Genomic DNA, 20,334 nt, shown 5'->3' on the forward strand with positions numbered 1-20,334 from the left:
ATATCTCACTACCGCCGGCCGCGGTGGTCTAGCGGTTCTAGGCGCTCAGTCCGGAACCGCGGGACTGCTACGGCCGCAGGTTCGAATCCTGCCTCGGGAATGGATGTGTATGATGTCCTTAGGTTAGTTAGGTTTAAGTAGTTCTCAGTTCTAGGGGACTGATGATCACAGATGTTAAGTCCCATAGTGCTCAGAGCCATTTGAACCATCTCACTACCGTACAATTCTGTGCTCCAAACGTACATTCTCAGAAATTTCTTCGTCAAATTAAGGCCTATGTTTGATACTAACAGGCTTCTCTCGGCCAAGAATGCCTGTGCTAGTCTTGTTTTGATGTCCTTCTTGCTCTGTCCGTCATTCTTTTCTTTGCGTAGGTACTAGAATTCCTTGACTTCATCTACTTCGTGAAATCTTGATGTTAAGTTTCTCCCCCTTCTCATTTCTGTTACTTCTCACTGCTTTCGTCTTCCTTAGATTTACTCTCAATCCATAATCTGTGCTCCTTAGACTGTTCATTCCATTCAGCAGATCCTGTAATTCTTCTTCACTTTCACTGTGAATGGAAATGTCACCAGTGAACCTTAACATTGATATCTTTTCACCTTGAATTTTAATTCCTGTCTTGAACCTTTCTTTTATTTCCACAATAGCTTCTTCGGTGTACAGATCGAACAGCAGGAAAGAAAGATTACTTCCCCGTCTTACATCATATTTAATCCGAACACTTCGTTCGTGGTCTTCAGCTCTTATTGTTGACTCTTGGCTGTTTTACATATTCCCTATAGGTTGCACCTTTTTTTCTCAGGGTTTCGAATATCTTGCACCATTTAACTTTTTCGAATGCTTTTTTCTGGTCGACAAATCCTATGTACGTGTCTTGATTTTTCTTTAATCTTGCTTCCATTCTCCACCACAACGTCAGAACTCCCTCTCTGGCGCCTTACCTTCCCTAAAGAAAAACTGATCGTTATCTAACAGATCCTCAAATTTCTTTTTCATTTATTATTCTTGTCAGCAACTTGGATACTTGAGCTGTTATGCCGATTTTGCGATAACTGTCGCACTTTTCAGCTTTTTCAACCTTCGGCATTGCGTGAAAGATGTTCTTCCGAAATTCAGATGATACATCGTAGACCCATATATTCTACATATCAACGTGCAATAGCCGCTTTGTTGCCACTTCCACCAGTGATTTTAGAAATCCTGATGGAAATCTTGTCTATCCCTTCTGCCCTATTTGATCTCAAATCTTCCAAATCTTTTTTAAATTGAGATTCTAATACTGGATCCCCTATATCTACTGTACCGTCTCCTGTTTCTTCTTCTATCACATCAGGCAAGTCTTCCCCCTGATAGAGGCCTTCAGTGTATTCTTTCCAACTATCAACTCTCTCCTCTACATTTAACAGTAGAATTCCTATTGCACTCTTAATGTCACCACCCTTGCTTTTAATATCACGAAATGTTCTTTTGACTTTTGCATGTGCTGAGGCTGTCCTTCCAACAGTCTTTTCGATTTCTTCACATTTTTCAAGCAGCCATTTCGCCTTACCTTCTCTGGATTTCAATTTACTTCACTTCCAAGTGGCTTGTACCTGTATTGCTGAATTTCTCTGAACATTTTTGTTCTTCCTTCTATCATCTATCAACTGAAATTTTCTTTGTTACCCATGGTTTCTTCGCATTACCTTCTTTTTACCTATGTTTCTCTTTCCAGCATTCGTGATTGCCCTTTTTAGAGATGTCCATTCCTCTTTAACTGAACTGCCTACTGAGCTATTTCTTATCGCAGTGTCTATATCCTTTGAGAACTTCAAGCGTGTCTCTTCTTTCCTTGGTGGTTCCATACCCAATTTCCCTGCGCACTGATTCTTCCTTATTAGTCTCTTAAACTTCAGCCTACTCTCCATGTCTACTAAATTGTGATCTGAGTCTGTATCTGCTCCTGGGTACAATCCAGTATCTGATTTCTGAATCCCTGCCTGACCATGATGTAATCAATCTGATATCTAACTGGAATCCACAAGTGTGGGTGTATATATTTATGTTCCACGTCTCCTAAACCACTGGACAGATTTCAACTAAATTTGATACACATATCACTTACTGGCTGGAAAGAACTACTGTGGTAGTAAGATCCACCTACATCTCGGAGGGGATGGGGAGGAGGTGAAAAAGAATCGTAGCTCACGACGCAGAAACAGTCGGACTTCATTCGCCCAGTATTTGAGAATAAGAGCACTTTGTGACTTTACACATAATTTCAAACTTTTACGAGAAAGGGTCGTCTGGTCCAACTGCACCGATCATTGGCTGTGGATGAAACTTGGTAACCACTTGCAGCCATTCATGAACTTTTTGTTTCCAAACAACGATTAAATTTTTATGGATGACAAAGCGCCATGTCACCGGGCCAAAGCTGTTCGCGATTGGTTTGAAGAACATTTTGGACCATTCGAGCGAATGATTTGACATCTAGATCGCCCGACTTCAGTACCATTGAATATTTACGTGACATAATCAAGAGGTCAGTTCGTGCTCAAAATCTTGCACAGGCAACACTTTCACAGTTATGAACGGCCACAGAGGCAGCATGGCTTTGTATTTCTGCAGGGGATTGTTGAGTCCATTCTACGTCGAGTTGCCGCACAGCGCCGGGTAAAGGATGTCCGAAACGATGCTCGGAGATATTGAGAAACTTTTTCTCAGCTCGGTGTAGTAAGCACTGGTGGTTCACTAGGGTGCACGGTTCATGGTAAACGGTAGCATTAACCGTTACGCATATCAGGTAGGGTACTTGCTAAGATAAGTGTATGCAGGTACACGTCTGCAGTCCTGGAACACACTGAAATCGCTGCTCCGATAGAGGAGCCAAATCAAAATGTCGCAGCCCATTGATAAAGTGGAAGTAGCTTGCGACGTTTTGATTTAGCTCCTCTATCGGAGCAGCGATTTCAGTGTGTTCCAGGACTGCAGACGTGTACCTGCAAGCAGAAAAAACACGTAATTACCTAAATAAACTATTTTCCAGTTGATAACTGAAGCCTTACGACTATCCCTCGTGCATCCATTTGTATCTGCTTACTGTGGTCAAGTTTCTGTCTACATCTACACCTTTTTACCCACACACACTTCCCTCCATTACCAAATCGACAATCGGTTGATCCCTCAGGATGTGTCCAAAAACCTATCTGTTGGAATGGCGCTCTCATTTCTTACAGTTGTTGTTGTTGTTGTTGTTGTTGTGGTCTTCAGTCCAGAGACTGGTTTGATGCAGCTCTCCATGCTACTCTATCTGGTGAAAGCATCTTTATCTCCCAGTACCTACTGCAACCTACATCCTTCTGAATCTGCTTAGTGTATTCATCTTTTGGTCTCCCCCTACGATTTTTCCCAACCACGCTGCCCTACAATATTAATTGGTGATCCCTTGATGCTTCAGAACATGTCCTACCAACCAGTTCCTTCTTCTAGTCAAGTTGTGCCACAAATTTCTCTTCTCTCCAATTCTATTCAATACCTCCTCATTAGTTATATGATCTACCCATCTAATCTTCAGCATTCTTCTGTAACACCACATTTCGAAAGCTTCTATTCTCTTCTTGTAAAAACTATTTATCGTACATGTTTCACTTCGATACATGGCTACAAACCATTCAAATACTTTAAGAAACGACTTTCTGACACTGAAATCTATACTAGATGTAACAAATTTCTCTTCTTCAGAAACGCTTTCCTTGCCATTTCCAGTCTACATTTTATATCCTCTCTACTACGATCATCACCAGTTATTTTGCTCCCCAAACAGCAAAACTCATTTACTACTTTAAGTGTCTCATTACCTAATCTAATTCTCTCGGCATCACCCGACTTAATTCGACTACATTCCATTATTATCGTTTTGCTTTTGTTGGTGCTCATCTTATATTCATATTTTAAGACACTGTCCAATCTGTTCAACTGCTCTTTCACGTCCTTTCGTGTCTGTGACAGAATTACAACGTCATCGGCGAACCTCAAAGTTTTTATTTCTTCTCCATGGACTTTAATTCCTACTTCGAATTTTTCTTTTGTGTCCTTAACTGCTAGCGCAGTGTACAGATTCAATAGCATTGGGGATAGGCTACAACCCAGTCTCAACCACTGCATCCCTTTCATGCCCCCCGACTCTTACAACTGCCCTCTGGTTTCTGTACAAATTGTGCCGACTGTTGTGGCCGACCGGTTCTAGGCACTTCAGTCCGGAACCGCACGACTACTATGGTCGCAGGTTCGAATCCTGCCTCAGGCATAGATGTGTGTGATGTCCTTAGGTTAGTTTCTTTTAAGTAGTTCTAAGTTCTAGGGGACTGATGACCTCAGATGTTAAGTGCCATAGTGCTCAGAGCCATTTGAACCATTTTTTTCTGTACAAATTGTAAATAGCATTTCGCTCCCTGAGTATTCCAGTCAACATTGTCAAAAGCTTTCTCTAAGTCTAAATATGCTAGAAACGTACGTTTGCCTTTACTTAATCTATCTTCTAAGAGAAGTCGTAGAGTCAGTACTGCCTCACGTGTTCCAACATTTCTACGGAATTCAAACTGATCTTCCACGAGGTTGGCATCTACCAGTTTTTCCATTCGTCTGTAAAGAATTTGCGTTAGTATGGTGCAACCATGACTTATTAAACTGATAGTTCGGTAATTTTCACATCTGTCATCACCTGCTTTCTTTGGGATTGGAATTATTATATTCTTCTTGAAGTCTGACGGTATTTCGCCTGTCTCAAACATCTTGACCACCAGATGGTAGAGTTTTGTCAGGGCTGGCTCTCCCAAGGCTGTCTGTAATTCTAATGAAATGTTGTCTACTCCCGTGGCCTTGTTTCGACTCTGGTCTTTCAGTGCTCTGTCAAACTCTTCAAGCAGTATCATATATCCCATTTCATCTTCATATAAAACCTCTTCCTTTTCCATAATATAGTTCTCAAGTACATCGCCCTTGTATAGACCCTCTACATACTCCTTCCATCTTTCTGCTTTCCATTCTTTGCTGAGAAATGGGTTTCCATCTGAGCTCTTGATATTCATACAAATGGTTCTCTTTTCTCCAAAGATCTCTTTAATTTTCCTATACGCAGTATCTATCTTAGCCGTAGTGAGATATGTCTCTACATCCTTACATTTGTCCTCTAGTCATCCCTGCTTAGCCATTTTGCCCTTCCTGTCGATCTCATTTTTTAGACGTTTGTATTCCTTTTCGCCTGTTCTATTTACTGCATTTTTATATTTTCTGCTTCCTTTCAGTTGAACGACACTAATTAAACGTTCAGTACTGGTTGAGAGATTGGTGCAAAACACAAACTTCTGGCTGCCTGCGATTACGCAAGTCCATGAACAAAGCGCCGAGTCTATCGCGCTGTTGTGATAAATCCAGCCGAAACCAACGTACTGCAAGCGTGCAGCTTAGGGCCGTCAGCAAGACGACAGCCTACTGTGGCTCCCGCTTCAGCTCCCCAATCACAGAGCGCCACACCGTACTCAGCTGCAAGCCATCGTCTTTATCGAGAAAGTGGAACATCGATCTGAAACCGTCTCAGACGCCGAAAACCTACTGGTGGAACTGAGTCACTTACTTAACGTTTACAAGGAAAATGGTTACAACAACAGACAAATATCACTTGCAATTTCATCAAATCCACGAAAGCAGAACGCCACCGAAGAAGACACGAAGAGGACTGCATTTTTAGCGTTTTTTCAATCAATAACAAGGAGGTATAGCCGGCTCCTGAAGTGACATAAAATCGACACGGTCCTTAGGAACTCAGTAAAGATCGGGCAACTAGTGGATCCTGTGAGAGACGATGTAGGCCTCAGAACACCTGGAATACTCAAAATACCGTGTGGGTATGGGTCGTTTTATGTTGGTCGGACTGTCCGCACTACTGAACAGCGCCGCATAGAACATGAAATGTGTCTCCCCCTACGCAAATCAGCTGTAGTGGAACTTCTATTATTACTAAACGGATCAACGACTACTGAGATACAGTAATAAACCAAACAGTAGAGATCAAATTATAGGACAAGACCCGCAATAGAGGCGGTGGATTGTAGGTTAGTATTGCCTGGGATCTTACGGCTGGGGGTCGCGTCACCAAAACGTTACTATGTACGTTGCGAGACTGAGCACCAGTGACGTCACTAGCCACGGCGTGTCGACATAAGCACGGCAGCGGACTCCACACGACAGTCAAGCACTTGAAAAAGGCAGAGGAGATCTCTGCCGAAATTCGTGAGCGGTTAACCGCTTGATGCGGCTTCAAACCCGAGAATACTTTATTCAAGCATTCCCGCGTCTGTGCGGCCATAGTCAAATTCTTGGCACCATTTGACTAGGGCTGGACGCGACGTTGCATTTTGTCCGTATACCTCCAGAATTTCGCGGTAAATTTTTGTACAATTTAGATGTGTTGCTCACAAGAATTGCACTATTCTTCGTACTTTAGCTTCTGAGTACGTTTCCAGTTGCCATGTCATTTCACTCCCACACAGTGATGCAGCTGTCATCTGTATCCCATTAGACTTGTGTCTACAGGAAACCTGGGACTCGTTCTCTCTCGTATGACAACACGCTTCTCTTGTGCTATGGTCTTAGCGTCGAACGACGTGTGTGACTAGCTTCCTGAATTCACCTGAAGCTCAGCGAAAGCAGCAGAGTTATTCTCGCTCGCCGGCCGAAGTGGCCGTGCGGTTCTAGGCGCTACAGTCTCGAACCGAGCGACCGCTACGGTCGCAGGTTCGAATCCTGCCTCGGGCATGGACGTGTGTGGTGTCCTTAGGTTAGTTAGGTTTAATTAGTTCTAAGTTCTAGACGACTGATGACCTCAGAAGCTAAGTCGCATAGTACTCAGAACCATTTGAACCATTATTTTCGCTCCCAATATCCGATGTATTTAAGCAAAGCATGCCAAATCGCTCACGATTCTGTATGATGAATTAGTTTGTATTAAATAGCTGAGTTTTATGAGTGCTCCATTTTCGGACGGTGTCAAGCAGGAGCAGTTTAAAAACTGAGTGGGAAGTTCGGGGTGTCCCAGGACGGATAGTCTTTACTCAGGGGTATGACAGGAACGATCTTATGAAGCAAAATATGGGCTCTAAAATTCATCCGTTAGGAGATATGAGCAATTCGTCTTAAATACTGTGAAACAAGAATCTTCTACTGCAAATTCTTTGCTCTTCGTGTTTAGGGAGGAGGTAGTATTGATCAATGTAAGAAAAAGTTGTCCGGTAAACACGTACTGCGAAAGAGCTATGAGTACTTATTCAGTAAAAAGATGCTTTTCGTAGTAGCTATAATGAAAAGTGCTCATAGCTTTTAAGCTACGCACTTCAGAGCCCATTTTTATGGGATATACACTGAAGAGCCAAAGAAACTAGTACACTTACGTAATATCGTATACGAACCCGCGAGCAGCGTTTTGCGAGTATTGTTACTGAACCACGTGGGTCTTTATAGTACGTAAACCACTTGCTCGGCATCTACACTGAAGAGCCAAAGTAACGGGCACAACTGCCTAATATCGCGTAGGGCCCCGTGAGCACGCAGAAGTGCCGCAATACGACGTGGCATGGACTCCATTAATGTCTGAAGTAGTCCTGGAGGGAACTAACACCATGAATCCTGCAGGACTACCCATAAATCCGTAAGCGTGCGAGGGGGTGGAGATCTCTTCCGAACATCACGTTGCAAGGCATCCCAGATATGCTCAATAATATTCATGTCTGGGGAGTCTGGTGGCCAGTGGAAGAATTTTAACTCAGAAATATTCCTGGGGCCACTCTGTAGCAATTCTGGACGTATGGGCCCTCGCATTGTCCTGCTGGAATTGCCCAAGTCCGTCGGCATGCACAATGGACATGAATGGATTCAGGTGATCAGACAGGATGTTTATGTACGTGTCAGCCGTCAGAGTCGTTTCTAGAAGCATCAACGGTCCCATATCACTCCAACCGCACACGCCCCACACCATTACAGAGCCTCCACCAGTTTCAACAGTCCCCTGCTGACATGCAGGGTCCGTGGAGTCGTAAGGTTGTCTCCATATCCGTACACGTCCATCAGCTCAATACAATTTGAAACGAGACTTGTCCGACCAGCCAACATGTTTCCAGTCATCAACAGTTCAATGTTGCTGTTGACGGGCACAGGCGGGGCGTAAAAGGTTTGTGTAGTGCAGTCATCAAGGATAAACACGTGGTCTTTCAGCTCCGAAAGCCCATACCGATGATGTTTCGTTGAATCGTTGACACGCTGGACACTTGTTGATGGCCCATCATCTGCAGCAATTTGCGGCAGCGTTGCACTTCTATCATGTTGAACGATTCTCTTCAGGCATCGTTGGTCCCGCTCTTGCAGCGATGTCGGAGATTTGATGTTTTACTGGATTCCTGATGTTCACGGTACACTAGTGAAATGGTGGTATTGGAGAATCCCCACTTCATCGCTACCTTGGAGTTGCTGTGTGCCATCGTTCGTGCACCGACTATAGCACCACGTTCAAACTCATATCTTGATAGCCTGCCATTATAGCAGCAATAACCGATCTAATAACTGCGCCAGATACATGTTGTCCTATATAAGCATTGCCGATCGCAGCACCGTATTCTGCCTGTTTTGCATATCTTTGTATTTGAATACGCATACCTATAACAGCTTCTTTGGCGCTTCAGTGTATTTTTCTTGTTTTGGTCTAACTACCACTTCTTAAAATATGGGAAGCAAAGAGCTTGCAGTAGAAGACATTTCTTTCATAGTATCGAATATGAGGAAGCGCTCATATCTCTTAAGGTATACATTCTGGAGCCCACGTTTACGAGAATTTTTGCTTCGTATGATCCTTCCCGTCGTATCCCTGTATAATGACCGTCCATCCTGGAACACCATGCATACTTCGCACAAAAGAACTACAAACAAGAAATCTGTCGAAGCAACTTCTTTATGGAAAACAACATAAATAACTTAAGTTTAACTAAATCTTCGAAACTAAAAAGATAAAGAAATTCCATCAGATTCAGTCCACTTCTGATGTCACATTGTAAGCTCGCGTGAGCCGCCTGCGAGCGCAATCTTCAACTTTTGGTGGGGTAGAACTTTCCAGATCTGTTTCATCCCTTCTGTTTATCATTCCTCTCCGCTTCATTATCGTATGGCTCAGCGACGTTATTAATTGATGAATATACAGGTATCGACTGGTCCATCGGTCACGTGTCATTAGAATCTGATGATGTCTTACACAATGGGTAGGGTATTAAACACTGAATCCTGCTGAAGTTCGCAGTTCGTGGCCTAGTGCGTAGCGTTGCTGCCTCTGGATCACGGGGTCACAGGTTGGATTCCCGAATGAGTCGGGGATTTTCTTCACGCAGGGACTAGGTTCTTGTGTTGTCGTCATCATTTCATCATAATTCAGGAAAATGGCGAGACTGCACCGTGACGAGATAGGGAGTTTATACGGGGCTGATAACCACGCCGTTGAGCGCCCCACAAAACCAAAATCATCACCAATCGTGCTGAAAGATCTTGCCTAGTCTGGGTACCCGAAGAGACATGATTACTAATATTAAGAATTTATTCTGCACAAAAGTTCTATGTGTGCGTCATGTAAGACGGTTCAAGAAGACGACAGGTCGATGTGCTAACATTTCAGTCATATCGCATCACACACCGACAGCGAAGTGAAGTTGAATGTATGCCGCCATAATAGTACGTTGGTTTTCGTCATACTATTAATTTGATTTGAGAGTTTTTTTTTCCTCTATCACCTTTAAAAGTAGTTCCAAATATGAACAGTATAAAGGAAATTAACCGGTTACTCGCAGTTAGTCATCGACAATACTCCAAGCGCCGATGAAGGTTTTCCACTCGTTGTGGTGAAAAGGATACAAGCCAGAATGACATAATAGTAGCCACACTTTTAGTTTGGTGGATGGAATAGTGTTAAATTAACTGTAGAATTATATTCGGTCGACTGAAGAATAACTTCCACTTCATGCTACATTTTATCAAAGTGTATAGGCTGGAAACTAGAAGTATAGCACAACGTTTTTTGAAAACACTTTCACATACAGTTGTGAGAAGCTAGGAACGCATTTATAGGCACATAATAAGTTGCATAAGACTCTCTACACTAGAATTCATTAAAAACTGTCATTCATTATATTCGATATGTGTAAATATATGCAATACCGTTTTAAATATTTCAGTTACCGTAGGCAGTCGTTTTAAAACTGCAGTCTCGTTTGATTCAGCTATCAGAGGTTCGAGAAATAGTCGACTACTTCAGACCTGGAATGATTATCAGGCCAAATGGAGAGAACTGCCGCTATGGTGAGAGGGAGCTTCTCTGACTTCGGTGGATGGAAAAGTTTCGATTGTCACCTTACACGTGCGATATATTTCTGCTGAACTCGTTACTATTGAGTCGGTGCATAAGTTCGTAGCGTTTTCCATAAATTTAATAAACACGACAGATAAACATGACAGTGACTTTAGTCAACAACAGTATATTCTCCTTCACTATTTACAACAGTCCGCCAATGCATGGGTAACTTTCGAATTCCGCGACTGTAGAAATCACGTGGTTTAGTGGAGAAGAACTCGTCGAGCATGCTCGGAGCGCATTTTCACCAGGAAAGCAAGTTCCTTAAAGGTTGTTCAATAGAGGGTGGAAAAGGTAAAAAACTGTGGGCGAAAGTTCAAATTAATAACGTGGGTACGGAGTGACTTCCAAGCCAACTCTCTCATTGTATTTCTCATCAGTCTTTCAGAATGTGAGCGTGCGTTATCGTGGAGCAGCGTCACTTCACGCGGTCTTCCTGGTCGTTGTTCTCCAGAAGCATCACATTTCCTTTTGTGGATGCGTGCAGGTCTTTTTACAGGCGGTCGCAGCTTTGACTGTGCGGCTGGTCCCGGCGGAGGTTCGAGTCCTCCCTCGGGCATGGGTGTGTGTGTTTGTCCTTAGGATAATTTAGGTTAAGTATTGTGTAAGCTTAGGGACTGATGACCTTAGCAGTTAAGTTCCATAAAATGTCACACACATTTGATCATTTTTTTCGCAGCTTTGTTTGGGCTCAACCATTTCTTTCTCTTTCCTTATGTTATCCCAAAGACACCATTTACCGCCACTAGTAAAGATACATGATAGGAATGATCGGTGCTGTTCGCGAACCCATTTATGACGAGCAAGCAGAGATTCACATACGCACCACCCACTGATTTTTGTGATTTACGATTGCGGTAGAGTATGCGGTACCCATACACACTATTTTTGAACCCCCCCATGCATGCAAATGTTGCATGATGGTGGAATGATCACAGTTCGTCTCTTTTGCCAGTTCTAGATTGCACTGATGTGGATCATTGTGGGTTAATGCGTTTAAACGACCTTCATCAAATCCCGAAGGTCTTCCTGAACATGGAAGAGGAATAATGTCAAAGTCCTGCTTAAAACGAGAAAACAATTTCCTTGCTATTCTCTGTCCAATGGCATCGTCCCCATAAGCGGCGCAAATCTTTTTGGCTGCCTCTGCTTCTGTCACCGTTCTACTGAACTCAAACAGAAAAATATGTCGGAAATGTTCCGATTTCTCCACTTGACACTCCATTTTATGGCGTCCGCAGGTCCATTCACTATTTCTAAACGACAAAATGGCAATAGGTAAACTCACATAGCAACAGCGGATTACAAATAAAAGACGATAATCGAGAAATAAAGTCATAGACAACCGGAATAGCAACAGGCAAAACAAAAACGCTACAAACGAATGCACCAACTTAATATTTTCATAATTCAGTGATCGATCACGACCAATCTGTCTGTTCCCGATTCTACTGCTTCAGATCAAAATTGCTTTGTAAACTGTGACCTAAAATACTACGTTATTTAAGTTGGTTGTGAAGAAACATATCAAAAACTTTCGACTACGACATAAAATTACTTGAAATTATCTATTTCTTTTCAAAGAGAACTTTTTACTTGTAAATGCTTTATCAGTTTCCTTCACATAGTTCAACTTCCCGTATTTGGATTCTCTTTTAGAAATTGTACCAAGGTTACTAACATGTACTGGAAGACAGAAACATAATGTTATTCGCAGTGACATACTAGGCTTTATGGAGGACAGCTTCATACACTAATCTTTAATTTCGACACCTTTTTCTTACAAAAGACTTGTGAAGGAATTAAAGTTAAAGTCTAAGAACGAGGCGAAACTATTTCGATTGCAATAACTGCTTACATAACGGGAGTTCGATAAGTAATGCAATACATCTCGTTTGCAAATCTCAAACACCATATTTTTCTTCCTACTAACGTTATTCCCTGTCATCTAGTCGTGGCGGTACTCAGCCATTTTATCTAAGTATAGATGGAAAAGGATAGGAGACAGACAGCAGCCTTGTCTTACACCTTTCCCTAATCCAGTGCTTTTGGTACATTTTCCTTACTGTCAGTGACGCTGTTTGATTGAAATATAATGAGTTTGCTTTTGCAGTTCGCTCTCTTTCTCCTATGTTTGGAAGCTTATCCGAAGCCACAGAGTAAAATGTCTTTTCCGCTTCTATAAAAACATGTAGGCACTGATTCTTTCCTACTCATTGAAACTCTGTGTCAAAATTCGCACAAGAGTCCTACTGTATCGCCTGTACTGTATTCCTTCTAAACTATGAACTGCTCCTCAGCCAAATCCCCCGACATTACATTTTCCTGTCTTTTATTTATGATTCTTAACATGATTTTGACTGCATGAGAAAGGAGGACTAATTGACTTGTGCTCATTACATATGTTGGCTCTCTGTTTCTTTGGTATCAAAATAGTTAATGTTGTCTAAACATCCTTTAGCTATTCGCCACTGTCATGTACTTCGTTACATAATTACTCTTATTTCTCGAACATTTTTTTGTTTTGTTCAGACACTTTAGTATTTCTCCCGGTGTCATTTCTGTAACTACTGTTTTCCCATTTTCTTTATTGTAGCCGCTGCACTCTTTCTTTCTTGCATTACGACTGTTTGTCCTTTCTTACCATCATCCACCTGCTTCCAGGATTCGAGTTACATGTAGGCAGTAACATTCATATAAACACTTTTCATATCTCCATAACACACTTTTTATGAACTGAAATACCCGAAGATTTTGTATATGAGTTAATCTGTGCAACAAGCATAAAGTACGTGGGGCGTTCAATAAGTAATGCAACATTTAAAAAAAAGTTGGTTTTATTCATGATTTCAATACACCATAGTATTCCCTACCGTCTTGGCTACAAAACCCTATTTTTCATCATAATCTCCGTTCAAAGAAATGGCCTTATGCCACCTTACTGGTAGAGCCTGTCTGTGCGCATAGTATCACTCTACTAATCGACGTCGGAGCCAACGCCCTGCTGCATCTGTAACCTCCACATCATCCATGCATTGCTTCCCGCGGAGTGCCTCCTTCATTGGGCCGAAAAGATAGAAGTTGAAATATCCAGGTATTTGGAGTCTGGGACGTCTTGTCACGGCCCGGGCGGCTCCCCCCGTCGGAGGTTCGAGTCCTCCCTCGCGCATGGGTGAGTGTGTTGTCCTTAGATTCAGTTAGATTAAGTAGTGTGTAAGCTTAGGGACTGACGACCTCAGCAGTTTGATCCCATAAACCTTACCACAAATTTCCAAAATTTTCAGGCAGTTGGACGGATGATGAGGAACAAACAGTCCAGTGGAGTTTCGTGGGCTCCTTGCTAGTGCACATACTTGTGTGAGGCCTTGCGGTGCCATGGAGAAGGAGAAGTTAGTTTATAGTTTTGTAGCAACGAACACTCTGAAGAATAACCACTTCAGAGTCCCAGAAGGCGTCCCATAACTTTACCTGCTCAGGTTGCGGTTTTGAACTTTTTCTTCAGAGGAGAGGTGGTGTGGCGCCACTCCATGGATTGCCGCTTTGCTTCTGGATTGAAGTGATGAAGCCCTGTTTGGACAAAGAAATGTCGCGATGACCCTCGTAATGCCCAAGCAATTCCGCACAGATAGTCCTGCGTCGCTCTTATGGTGATCTGTTAGGCAGCGAGGAACTCGGCGGCACACAGCTTTTAGTACAGCCACTGGTGGACGAGTGTGTCACAACTGAAAACGGAGCGCGTCCTGTTGTGCAGCGCGGTGTTTGATTGTGATCCGTGTATCACCTCCATTGAGAGTGTCCACGCGTTCCAGCGTTGCAGGAGTCACAGCTGTGTGCGGCCGGCCGGCACGCAGCAGATCGGACAGGTTTGCAGGGTCTTGTTGCGATCGTGATAGACGCCTCACCCAACGACTCACGGTGCTTTTTGTTCACTGATTGTTGTCAGCAGATATTCCGCAAGCGCCCATGTACGTCTGCGATGCTCTTGATTTTCGCCAAAAGAAACTCAATATCAGCACTCGGCTTGGAACCCACCTCCGTTACAGACGCCATTTTGAAGGATAGAAGTAGCGTCGCCACCTATCGGAACTTCACGAAACTAAAGGGGATAAGGCTGGAATATTCCACAACATCCCACAACAAATTCCGCATTTTTTCAACTGAAACTGTACGAGAAAAATGTATTATTTTATTTACTGAACGCTCGTCACACTTGAAAGATGATATTTTAATTACAACTACGCAGACAAAATCGATTTCAGTTTTGTAGTCCTATGATCATATTAAGTCGTTTGATACCTAGTAATTTTTTTGCTATATTTCTAGCTCTTCTACCCCATCAATACTGGTCCAATGACCATATTACTCGTATAAATACGGTTCATATGCGAAAAGAACCGAAATTTTGTGAGGGACTCCTTATGTTAGTTATACAACACTGAAATCCCAGTACAAATGGCTCTCAGCATAGATTCTAATTTTATTAAACTGAGTGTGATTCATAAGACAAATCGTGATTATAACGTACGGCGTGTTTGACGCCATTGAAAAAAATGAATGTACATGTTTTAAGGAAGATTTGGAAGTTTGTGTTTAGGGCTATGGGACCAAACTGCTGAAGTCATCGCTCCCTAGGCTTACGCACTACTTAATCCAACTTGAAATAAGTTACGCTAAGGACAACACACACATCCATGACCGAGGGTGGACTCTTACCTCCGACGGGGGGCAGCCGCGTGAATCGTGACATGGCGCCCCTGAACGCACGGCCACCCAGCGTGGCCATTTTTTGAGGCTTTGTAGCATTTACTACAGTCAACTTACAATTGTAAATAATACATGAAATGAAAGAGCAGCTTAAACGGTTTTTCTCACAAGTGTTCAGTGTGAGCTCTGTTCACCGCAGGGTACAAACTGAGTCTATAGGCGAGTTCTTCACAAATCTTGATAAGTGTGTCTGGTGTAATGGTTGCAACTGAAACATCCCCTTAGAAAAATTATACATGACTGTGCTTAAACTGACACACAGTATTTTTAGCGCAACGCAATCTGACTTTCAAAAATCCCTACAAAATAATGGCCCTGACTAACATTAACCTATACCTTTCACAAATCACTTACCTCACCAAAAATTTTCGTTACTCGAACTACTGCAAAACAGTGAGCGCCACTACTGTCAGCTAAATAAAAGATTCAAACTACGGAAGGCACTAACTACTGATAGCCATAGTTAGCAAATGAAAGATTTTGATAGAGAACAAACAATGTATTTACCTTAATAGTGTTCAAAAGTCATAATATATATAGCAGTTCATGACATCCAGTCTTACAAATTTCAAAACTCCGCCATTTCTCTCCCCACATCCACCACTGCTGGCGGCTCACCTCCAACTGTGCAAAGCTACGTGCTGTTCACATCCAGCTGCCCAACACTACAATGGTAGACAACAATGCAAACTAGCCACAGACTGCACACAGCACAGCCAGTGATTTTCATACAGACCGCTACGTAACGTTGCCAATAAGAAAACATAAATAGCCTACTTACATAGTCCACATGCTCCCCACAAAAAATTTTACAAATTGTTTTGGGCAGTGGCCAATAATGAAATGATAAAATTTTTCATAATTACAATAACAAAGATATCAAATGCATACACTTATTGATACAATGTTGGTCAAAAGCTAAAATTTTCTCACAGTCCTTAAAGACAGTCCTGATCATTCATCACAATAAAATTGCAGTGTTTTTCTCAAATCTGAGCAGTAAAAGAAAATGCACACGGAAGTAGTGGATTTCCATGCAGTCTTGAAGAAGTAGTGTTGTCCTTCCAACGGAAAGACAGTGCTGACTCTCGACATGCAGACAGGTAATGGGCCACAACAGAGCAAACCCACCGCAGAGTCAGTCGAAGGTTTGAAGAATATTGGTAGGTAGGTCATCAAAGAGCACACACACTGTAGTCCTGGTAGAGATTACGGTATTGGTGGGCCACCAGAGGTGCAGATCCACTGTAGTCCTGGTAGAGATTGTGGTATTGGTGGGCCACCAGAGGTGCAGACCCACTGCAGTCCTTGTAGAAATAATGGTACTGGTGAGTCAGCAAAGGTGTAGACCCACTGTAGTCCTTGTAGAAATAATGGTATTGGTGGGTCATCAAAGATGCAGACCAACTGTAGTCCTTGTAGAGATGGCCAGCAGCCATCTGTTGTGACTGTGCAGGTGCACAATCACCATCGAAGAGTCTTTTGGAGAATATAACAAATCCATAAACCACCACTTGTGCACTCACAAAAAAAAAATTTTTTTTGAAATGTCCTTAGAACCAGCAATGCTGTTATCCAGTCCCTTGCTGAATTATTAACACACATGCAAACACTAACAGTCCCTACTTCTCACATATTGTCCATATACTATGACCAACTGAAACGTGTGCAGTGAAATGGAACTTACAAGTTAATAATATGATGAACTGGTGTCAATTACAATTTTATAACATAAGAATACAATTACAAAGGTACAAAAAACATCATTAAAGAACATAACAATAAAGATAACATTTGTAGTACAGGCTTTACTAAAGAATCGAAATAACATATACATCAGTGTTACAGGAATTATGACATGAGCACATACATAAAAGATCAGAATAACTTTCGAAACATCAACTTCAGACATGAGCATTAAAACAGAACAGAATAAATAATGTCTAAACATCTTCAAAGAAAATAACATAGTATTTGAAAAATTCTACAACATAAATCTTATTAGCTAAACACATAAAGGCAGGAAAAAGACAAATACACAAGGATACATAAACACATAGCAGAATAATACGAACGGAAAGACAGAGTTCGTTTTCAGGGTAATGTTTGGTACTGCAGTCCAACCCAAAACTTCATTCCATAGATCTTTCATCTTATTTCAACATTTGTTTCCACAAAAAAAAAAAATCCTATCCAAGCATGCTTTCTGTATTTATATGTACACATATTTCTTACCTCATTATTTGTATTCCATTATCTTACCTCATCATTTATTTCCGAGAAAATCCTACCTATACCTGCTTTCTGTACTTTTTTCGTATAACTTCTCAATGCATTTCTTCCAATTCATCGCAGCTCATTCTCTTATATAGTCTACCCCATCTTAAGCTAACTTAAATCTACTGAGCTCAGATGCTAAACTAAGGGCTGAGGAAGTGCAGCAACACAAAATAATTAACACAAACAGCATCGACAAAAATTCAAATTGGCAAAGCAAGCAGCAATATTACAACTAATATAAGGCAATGAGCAGCAAACAAGAAAAATAAATCAGTGGTAAAACTGGCTTAACAGAGTAATGCAAAGTGAAATTTAATAGCACTATGCCTAGCAAGCAGCAGCAGCAAATGCAATAACTTATGCCTAAACATGACAAAACTCAAGCAGAAAAAATAATACAGTAAAAATGGCCATGTCTAATACCTATGTCACATCTTAACACTAGAGTGATGCATCACGATAACTTACTCTAGCAGACAAGTTACCAAATCGTTAAAAAACTATTTATGCAATTCCTGTGAAGGGAAATGTCTATTTTTATTCCTTTTTTTAGGGAAAGTAGATCATAAAATTGTTGTTTAATGGATCTGTAGACAGAAAATATTTACATTAGTACATCTATTAAATTTCATTTTAACCAATGCTGCAGTGCAGCTAGAAACTAGATATTAAACGAAATGAGCAAATATATATATAAAGCAACATATGAAACGTCATTCACTAGGCAAATGGCGTCTCCAAAGGCAAAAAAAAATCTCTCAAGTAGAAAGACAATAGATGTAAAATGTTTCTCATTATTTCATTAGGCATTTTAGTAAATATCATAAATTAAGAGCTCCACAGTGTAATCATATGTTTTCAAGTTTTAGCGTGTTGTATTTGCGATGCTTTCTACAAAGGAATGTCCATAGCGAGAATAATGGCCCCTTTTTTTCCATCTGTGCCTCTGAAAGGCACACACTAATGGCTTTTTTCCAGGCGACTGTTGCACAGCTGGGTGCCCACGACTCATTGCGTGCAGGTGGCCACTTAACTTTCTTACTGAAGTATTTACGACACCTGTTTGCATTACAGTGACAGTCTCATATTAAAAATTTCACAGGTCGAGATTTTGCATTGCAAATGTGTAGAAACAAAATCCTGTGAATATAACAGTGTCCAAAAAATTTTTGCTGGCATTGTGATACATTCACACATTTACACACATTTCATAACTCTTAAAGTACGATTCTTGGTTTCCAACATCCTTTTTCACAAGTCAGAGTCCCTAACCACTACTCATTATTCCTTACCTTATTACACATATACATATTCGTTGACACTTCTTCAATATTTCATCTTAATAAATACGTAGCATAATCAAATTCTTCATATAACATCAGCTTATTGATCATAAACATACCTCAACAGCATAATACACATTGTCATCATAATAATAACATCATAACACCTCAGTCAAATCTCAAAAACGTCGTAGCTTTCTGCAACAATGTCAAAAACTAAATAAAAAACCTCTGCTCATTTCAACAGTGTCATCTACCTCCAACGTACTTTAAAAATCATGATCCCGTACCAAATACATCATTCAAAGCTCTCATAGTATCACAATGGTTCCGAAAAAATATGAACAGTTCACAAAGTTACGTAAACATCTGTCACTGATGTAGTAAAATAAATGTTTGTCTCTCCCAGTTAAGTGATCAGATAGCTGTGTAATTCTATGTTACAGAAATATGGTACCAATGTGTAAAGTTGTGTAAGCAAATACCATATTAGCTAGGGCTCCTTGTGCTTGCTACACACATGGTACACAAAGTAGGCCTCTACCCCCCTGAGGATTAATGTAATTATACCCTCAGGTGTTACAGATTACAGCAATGGAATGAAATGTATCACGGAAAACTTTCTTTGTAATTCAAAAATCTTGAAAAATAAATGGTTCAAGTACAAAATTAATCACTCAAATGCGTATCCTGTAGCGTTAAATCTGCGTCTTGTTGTAAGATAATTCTGTGGAAGTGTCGTAGTTATCGTCCTCTGTAAGCAAAGTTCTGCTGAAGTCAATGTACTTACCTCATGATAAACAAAAGTGAAATGCTTTGCGTACAGATATCTTAGTTATTACGCTTATTGCCGTGATGAAGAAAGTACTGTGCTGTAACGTATTGTTATGCTACAGAAAAGGCTGCCTCATTGTAGCTATACCACAAAAGCTACTACTAAAACATGTTTTACTTTCCAGAAGAATTCAGAAAAACTGTGCACCTATAAAGCAGATACACCACAAAAGCAACAATGTAAATTGTGTCACATATTAGTAGCTTCGTGATATAATCATGTAGCTGTCAAATAAACTAACCACTGTGTCATCTGGTATCTCTCAGAAAGCACTTTAAATCCATAATGTATTTTCAAGTAAACCAAAATGTTGCATTAAAATCTCATTAGCAGTACTGGTAAATGTTCTAAGTATGTGAGCCTTATAGTCGTTACGTAATCGTGCAACTAACAAGCAAGAATGTACAAATAACAACACTGTGTCGTCTGTTCACTATAACAATGCATTCGTAATTTCTGTTGAAATAAGTTCTCTTGTTCTTGATTGGATATTTAACTTCAAACATTGTTGCATGTTAACAGATTCTAAGTCTGCAAAGCATACTAGTAATGTAAAGTGAAACGTTATATGGCAATAACAAAGTTAAAAAGCAGATTATCTTTCAATAAACGGTTTTACATGTGAAATGTGGTGTAAATCTTTACTCTTCCTAGTACACAGAGTTTCAACTTCAGCGCAATTATCATGTGGTATACGTCGGATTCTGTAAGGTCCATTGTAAACTAGAAAGAATTTGTGACTCAAGTGT

Source organism: Schistocerca cancellata, chromosome 5 (assembly GCF_023864275.1).
Source record: "Schistocerca cancellata isolate TAMUIC-IGC-003103 chromosome 5, iqSchCanc2.1, whole genome shotgun sequence".
NCBI classification, from domain to species: domain Eukaryota; kingdom Metazoa; phylum Arthropoda; class Insecta; order Orthoptera; family Acrididae; genus Schistocerca; species Schistocerca cancellata.